At 50.0% G+C, this 8054-nt stretch overlaps 1 pseudogene across 1 annotated transcript; it reads left to right on the forward strand.

Moving 5' to 3' along the window:
* The first annotated feature begins 2115 nt into the window (after window positions 1-2115).
* On the forward strand, window positions 2116-6767 carry LOC147711426 (uncharacterized; annotated as a pseudogene). Its single transcript, XR_015295698.1, has one exon. The product of XR_015295698.1 is annotated as an uncharacterized LOC147711426 (transcript).
* Window positions 6768-8054: the final 1287 nt, after the last annotated feature.

An 8054-nucleotide genomic window follows, 5' to 3' on the forward strand; every position in this document is an offset into this window, starting at 1 on the left:
CTAGCCGGCAGATGCGTAATGAGCACCGGGGTGCCACTTGCAGTCACCTTCCTGTAAAGCCCTGCCTACCCAGGATACACAAAACCCTGTCTGGGATGGTGCTAGCACCGCCCCTGACAGGAAACCCTTTGTCCAAGCTCCCCTCGCTGGAAGGACTCCCAGCTGCAGGGGGTCAGACTCGTGTCTGTGGTGGCAGCATCCATTTTGTGATGCTGAGGCTTGAGTTAACTTTAACCGGGGTTCACAGTTACATACATGTCGTGTCCCTCTAGAAGGGTGGAATGCTAACCCCGTCGCCAGAATTGGCGAGGGGTTAGTATTCCAATTCGTATGACACCTTACTCGACATGTTTTGATAAAGCGATACCAAAGATAGCATTTAACCGCGAGGATTATAATGCACTTAAGAGAATATGGTATGCGTTATCATGGAACAGCTATTAAGACTTGGTTCCGCAAGCTGCAAACGGGCTCAGCTCATACCAGAGCACCATCTCACACGATTCCAAGCACTCTGCCTTCAGGATTGTCAAGGCCTGCCATAGGAGTGACTGATAGGAATCTGTGTGTCCATTTTAGGGTTAGATATAGGTATACTATATCTAAAGCAAAAGGTGATTACACCACCTTGCCCCAGCTGTCGTGCAGCCAGTTGTGTCAGATTTAGATGGCCATCCAGGGGTGGCATAATACATGCTTCAGCCCCTGGTAGGCCCTGGGTACACCCATGCCCTGAGTTACAGGGTCTGATAAGGTGGCCCAGTACCAATTGGATAATGCACCTAAGGTACACATGTCAATTTAGTGAGAGAACAGCTAGGCTGTGGGTCTGATTGGCAGGCCCACAGCCAGAGAAAGTCATAAACCAGTGAAAAAAAAGCAAAAAATCTGGATGATCATAGGATTGCAGACCCTACTCTCCTACAAAGGCCCTCAAGGAGAGAGTTGGGGCTGAAGAACAGGTTCTACAATGGTTCTCATCCTTCTTCCAGAATCGTTCCCAGAGAGTCAAAATCAAGTCATACACCTTTGACCTTCTCCCCGTGAACAGAGGCGTCCCCCAAAGCTCTGTTCTCTCTGCAACTGTTCAATATCTACATGTTTTGCAGCGTGAATCTTTCTGGATTCACTATGCTGTGCATATTCCACAATCTGGTGGTTGGGTCCGGAATCGTAGTCTTTTTTTCTTCTTCTTTTTTCGTAGCCCAGGTGGGCGTCGACGTCCCACCATTTGGTGTACCTTCGGTGACGTCGGAATGCTTCCGGCGGAAGCTCCCACCCTTGGGCCCCACCTTCAGATTCTTTTTTCCACTGTTGGCTCTGGATCGTCGTGTGAAGCTCCAGAAGTTTTGGAGGAGAAACATAAGTGAATTTCTTCAGAAAAAACTTGCGAAGACCAGGAAAAGATCATCAGAGCCGGGACGACGAAGAAGGAGAGGAACCTCGAGATCTTCGACGTCCAACTGAGAATGCACACACAGGGGACCCCCTGAGCGCAGTAATGGACAACACACCATTTAAAATCTGCCGTAATTGCCACCACAAGTACGTGCAGAGAGACCAGCACCCGGTCTGCAACCTCTGTCTGCCTACCGACCACGGGAGCAAGGACTGCAACGCCTGCTCAGTCTTCACGCCGAAGACGCTGAGGATTCGGGAAAAACCGCTCACCACACGATGCAGGGCAAGGCTCCATCGCTGTACGACCTGGGCCTCTCCACCGACGACTAGGACAACATCGCCGAAGGTCCAGATGTCTCCACGGTCGCAGAGACCGATAAGAAATCGTCAGACAAGGTAGGAGAGTCTACGACTCAGAAACCCTAGACAGGGCCTCGAAAACCTGAGGTTGACTCTCGAAAATCAGAGTCTAGAGCCTCGAAGGGAGCACCGGCGTCGAAATCTTCGCCGACCGAAGCTGCGGTCCCCGAAAAACAGCCCAGCGGATCCTTCGAGGAGGACTCCCAGGAGGCAAAGACCAGCGAAAAACAAGGGTTGTCGAAGCAAGCTCCCGAAAAGGGATCCTCGACTTCGAAAGAGCCGAGAGCCGCTCCGACGTAGACGGGGCCGTCTAAGAGGGCGACCGAAACGCTCGACGCCGAGCAGGCCGCACAGATGGAGAGAAAGAAAAGAAGGCTCAAGGTCGAGATGGAAAACATCATCCAGAGGAAGAAGGACTTCGAAGACAAAATTAAAAGCTTCAGGTTCCCCTCGAAGCCCACGACGGTCCTCGAAGAGATAGAAGAACACGAGGAGTTTGACGCCGAAGAGCCGCCGAAAACTCCGGATCCCTCAGAGCAGGGAGAAGAGGAGGACCTCTATTACACAGAGGGTGATTATGGGGACCCGCGTTCGAGCTACGACTCTGGATCCTTGACGGCTCAGGACCAGGATTGGCAGGACATCGAGGCCGAAAACCCGGAGGAGGCTGTGGAGACATACCCCTCGAGGCCTTCGCCGCCAGATGACATTGGGGCCTACTATGAGGTCGTCAAGAAGGCTGCAGCAGCTTATGAAGCCAAATTGGAGGAGGAGAAGGCTAAGGCAGATTTCCTGCTCCCGCACAGACAAAAAGCCACTTCCTGCCCATGCTCAAGAGTATTATGGCACAGGGCAAAGAGGCGTTCAGAGAACCAGCTACCTGCAGGTCAGTCACGCTAAGGACGGAGAATAAGTACAAGTTCTCCTCCAAGGACCCCCCTTACATCCAGGGGTCAGTTTCAGCAGACTCCATTATAGCCACAACGGCCAGACGAAGGGCCAACGTCCCAACACCTGGGTCACCATCTGACAAGGAAAGCAGGAGGATGGACCTAACAGGCAGAAAAATTGAGAGAAACGCAGCAATGCACTGGAGGATGGCAAACTCCAACGCCCTTCTCAACAGGCACCAGTACCAGCATTGGGACGAGATGAACCAATTGCTTAAACACATCCTAGAGGAACACCAGCAGAGAGCCGCTCACCTTGTGGAAGAGGGGAAAAGCATCACAAACTCGTGCCTGAAGACCGCCTTGGACGGGGCAGAAACATCCAGCAGGATGATGGCTATAGGAATCACAGAGAGAAGGCAAGCCTGGCTCAGGATCTCAGGCTTCAAGACGGAGGTTCAAAACAACATCCTGAACACCCCTTTCAATGGAGAAACACTGTTCGGAGCCCCAGTTGATGAGAAACTCACACAACTGAAGAAAGACAACGAGACGGCAAGGTCCATGGGGGCCCTGCAACTCAGGGGGATGAGAAGAGGCACTCCTACGCGGAGGCCGAACGGAAGGGGTGGAAACCAGCAAGGACAACCACACCTGGCGTTCCACCAGGGTCAACAAAGTGACAACCAAGGCCACCAGGGCCAGCAGAAGCAAAACTGGAACTACCAGAATAGGGGCCAGTCCTTTCGCAGGAGAGGAAACTGGCGGGGCCAGAGAAGGAGAGGCGGTGAACAACCCCCCTCTAAGTGACTTCACACAGGAAAAGGTGCCCACCCACTCAAACGCTCCGAGGGAAGAGCACGGAAAAGCAAAGAGGAGAGGGCTACACGGACAAGACACAAAAGAACATGTAACACCAGTAGGAGGCAGGCTGAGATTTTTCCTCCGAGTGTAGGAAAATAACCACAGACCAGTGTATACTCAACATCATACAGTTCGGATATGGCATAGAGTTGGAAAAGAGACCACCAAACAGAAAGCCAAAGAAAAGGGAGCGCTCGGGAAGGGAGCTGTATTTGCTCCAAGAGGAAGCTCAAGAACTCCTCCTCAAAGAGGCCTTCGAACCGGTCCCATTCAAAGAACGGAACAGGGGAGTGTACTCAAACTACTTCCTGGTGCCAAAAGTGGACGAAAGCCTAAGACCCATCCTGGATCTACGGTTTCTAAACAAATATGTAAAGACTCAAAAATTCAAGATGACGTCCCTACAAGAGGCCATCCCACAGATAAAGGTCGGGGACTTCTTGTCCACCATAGACCTCAAAAATGCGTACCTGCACATCCCCATGAACAGGAAGCACAAGCACATGCTAAGATTCACAGTAAATTAGGATCACTACCAATTCAGAACCCTGGCATTCGGTCTAAAGTCCGCACCAAGGGTATTCACCAAATGCCTCGCAGCAGTGGCCGCACATCTTCCAAGAGAGGGGATACACCTGTACCCCTACCTCGACGACTGGCTCGTAAAGGCAAGCTCTTACAAGACATGCAAAGATCATGCAGAACAGGTCACAATAACGCTAGCAAGCCTGGGATTCTCCATACACTGGGGAAAATGCTCGATGGAACCGGAGCAAGTGAAGATCTTCCTGGGAGCTCAAATCAACACCGTCCAATGCAGGGTGTTAACCAGCGAAAAGAGGACACTGAGCCTACTGAGGGAGAAGCGTCACTACCAGAAGGGGCGAGCTCTGATAGCGAGGACAGTGAGCAAGATCTTGGGAATGATGGCGTCATGCATACACCTGGTCCCCAATGTACGCCTGCAGATGAGACCACTCCAAGAGTGGCTGCAACAGCAATGGTCACAAGCTACAGGAAGTTGGGAGGATCTAGTGGTTGTAACGCACAAAGTGCAGGAAGAAATAAAGTGGTGAGAGGATAACAATAGGGAAGCCTCTAACGCCACCGGACCCAACAGTGACCATCACCACAGACGCATCCCAGAAGGGAGGGGGCGCACACATGAACAAGCTCAGAGTGAGGGGTCTATGGAGCCGAGGGGATGCGGTCAAACACATCAATTTCCTGGAGCTGAAAACAGTGCTTGCCCTCAAGGCCTTTCAGAAACAACTGTACAACCAGAAGGTGCTGATACAGACAAACACCACAACAATGTTTTACATCAACTAGCAGGGGGGAACACAATCATTCCCTCTGTCAAGCTTGGCACAGGAGATCTGGAGATGGGCAATACCACTCAAAATAGACCTGCTAGCCATACACCTGCCAGGGAAGGACAATGTAGAAGCAGATTAGCTCAGCAGGTAAACTTCAGCATCCGATGAGTGGCAACTCAACATACAGGAAACAGAGAGACTATTCAGGAGGTGGGGCACTCCGACAATAGACCTGTTTGCAACACGCCAGAATGCAAAATTCCAGTACTTTGCATCCAGACAACCAGAGGCACTATCCCAAGGGAATGCCCTATGGATAAGCTGGTCAAAAACATTTGCCTACGCTTTTCCCCCGATACCACTGATTCCCAGGGTTCTCAAAAAATGCATGACCAGCAACATGACGCTCATCCTGGTGGCACCACAAAGGGCCAGGCAGGCCTGGCACAGGGTCCACCCCACAAGTTCCCAAAAAGAAAAGACCTACTCTCCATGGAAAAGGGAGAAGTTCTACACCCAGAGCCGAAGGGCCTCAGCCTATCAGCTTGGCTCCTGAGGACTTGGAGTTTGCACATCTGAAACTACCAGAGAGCACCCTACGGGTGCTGTGAGAGGCAAGGAGGACCAGCACACGCAAGTGCTATGGGGAAAAATGGAAAAGATTCACTCAATGTTGCTGCAAGAAAAAACTCCAGAGAAAGCTAACCAAGGAATCAACGGTGCTAAGATACCTCACGCACCTAATAAGAGCCAAGCTAAGCTCATCCTTGCTTCTTTACATCTCAAGTAGTAAAAAGATTCCTGGTAGGGGCTAAGAGAATAGCGCCACCAAAAAGGATGCCGCCGCCGGCTTGGAACCTGAATGTGGTACTGACCGAGCTCATGAAAGCACCTTTGGAACCCATCCACAAGGCATCACTGCAAATGCTGACAATGAAAGCGGCCTTTCTTGTAGCAATCACCTCGCTACTTAGGGTGAGCGAACTACAGGCACGAACACTGCAGGAACCCTACATCCAGATACACAGTGACAGGGTCATGATGAGAACAGACCCGCACTTCATGCCAAAGGTGGTGTCAAGGTTCCACATGAATCGGAGTATTCAGATTCCTAGCTTCTTCCATAACCCCACGACAAGCGCTGAGAGGGCGCTCCACACTCTAGATGCAAGAAGGGCAGTGATTCACTACATTGAAAGGACGAAGGAACACAGGAAGACAAAACAGTTCTTCGTATCCTTCGCAAACAGTTACATGGGTAAACTAGTGACTAAAAACACTATAGCTCGATGGATCGCACAAACGATACAATTCTGCCACAAGCAAGCGGGCAGGAGCTAATAGGAGGGGCACAGGCCCACTGGACCAGGAAAAAAGGAGCAACAATTGCCTTTCTGGCCAACACACCAATTCAGGACATATGCCTGGCGGCAACATGGGCTTCAGAGCACACGTTAACTAAGCACTATTGCGTGGATATACAGATGAACAAGGAAGCACAAGTAGGACAAAGAGTGCTTCAACATATATTCAACAACCAACGCTTATCTTCCACCCATCCGCCACAAAAGTAACAAAACCACTACAAAATCTATGCACAGCATAGTGAATACAGAAAGATTCACGCTGCAAAACGAATAGTTTCTTACGTGTCGGTGTAGTTTTGCAGCTTGAAGATCTTTCTGGATTCACTAGCGAACCCACCCGCCTCCGCCAGAAAGATGAGGCTGGAGAATAAGGTGGAAACACATAGAAAAGAAAGCAAGTTGAATCTTACAAGATATGTGAAAAGAATTACGTTGAAAAAAGGATTAACAAACAAAGCCATGGATTCACTACAAGCACAGAAAAGAAAAAAGAATCCGAAGATGGCGCCCAAGGGTGGGAGCTTCCGCCGGAAGCATGCCGACGTCACCGAAGGTACACCAAATGATGGGACGTCGACGCCCACCTGGGCTACGAAAAAAAAAAAAGGTTACGATTCCGGACCCAACCACCAGAATGCGGAATATGCACAGCATAGTAAATCCAGAAAGATCTTCAAGCTGCAAAACTACACCGACAGGTAAGAAACTATTCGTTACCCTTCGCTTCCATTCTGAATAAAGCCAACATCCTTTTCCACTTATATGCAGATGACACCCAAATTTACCTGGAATCCTCCTCCATCAATGACATCCTAAGGCTCAATAATACTCTCAAAGAAGTCCAAGAATGACTATCCTCAAACCACCTGAAACTCAATCAAGGTAAAACAGAAATCCTACTGATCTCCAACAAGGAAGAAAACCCGCAAGTTTCCGAGTGGATAAAAGCTATTGACACTCTCAGCGTGATGTCCACTCTGAATAATTCTGTAAAATCACTAGGAATCATCCTAGACCACAAATTATCCATGGCGAACCACATTAAAAACTGCCAAGAGCTCCTTCTTCAATCTGAAACTACTTAACGAAGTCCAACCCTACATTCCACCCTGCGGATCTCAAACAAGCCACCCAATCTCTTGAGTTATCCAGACTGGACTACGGGAACGCAACCCTCTCTGGTACCCCCCTCTCCCACCTAGCTCCTCTAAAAACCACCTTCAATGCACCGGCCAGAATGGTCTCGGGAGTGAAAAAATTTGACCACATTTCTCCCGCACTCAGAGATCTAAAATGGCTCCCAGTGGAAATGCGGGCCAGCTTCAGAACAGCCTGCCTGACACACAAAGCCTTGCACACAGGGAATCCAGAATACCTTGCCTCGGAACTCAAGAAAGCCGGTCAAGCAAGAACACTCAGAAGCTCAAACTTCCTCCTGCTCATCCCCCTAAGAATTCGGAAACAAAACTGCAAACCGCTCCTTTGCTCGGAATGCTCCGAAAATCAGGAGCGCCATCCTGGTCGACATCAGAACTGTTTCCTCCTTTCTAAAGTTTAAACCCCAACTAAAAGACCTCTACCTCAAACGTGCCTTCCCGAATCCAATTACATAACCCTCTAATCCGAACTTTTGTTGCCTCCAGATCGCACGTTCCTGCAACTGACCTCTCCCTCCCCTTTTCCTGGGGTCAGCCTCGCTACGGATATGACTTTGTCCTCACTCCCTCAGGGCCAGTTGAATCTCTTATTGGTATGTGTATTCTATTTGTGGTCGTGCTGTACGCTCACCATGTGCGCTTTCGATTCATTATATGACTTATACGTGTTGGACTTGTTGTTCGCTTAGCCTTCTG

Source organism: Lissotriton vulgaris, chromosome 5, assembly GCF_964263255.1.
Source record: "Lissotriton vulgaris chromosome 5, aLisVul1.2, whole genome shotgun sequence".
Taxonomy (NCBI): domain Eukaryota; kingdom Metazoa; phylum Chordata; class Amphibia; order Caudata; family Salamandridae; genus Lissotriton; species Lissotriton vulgaris.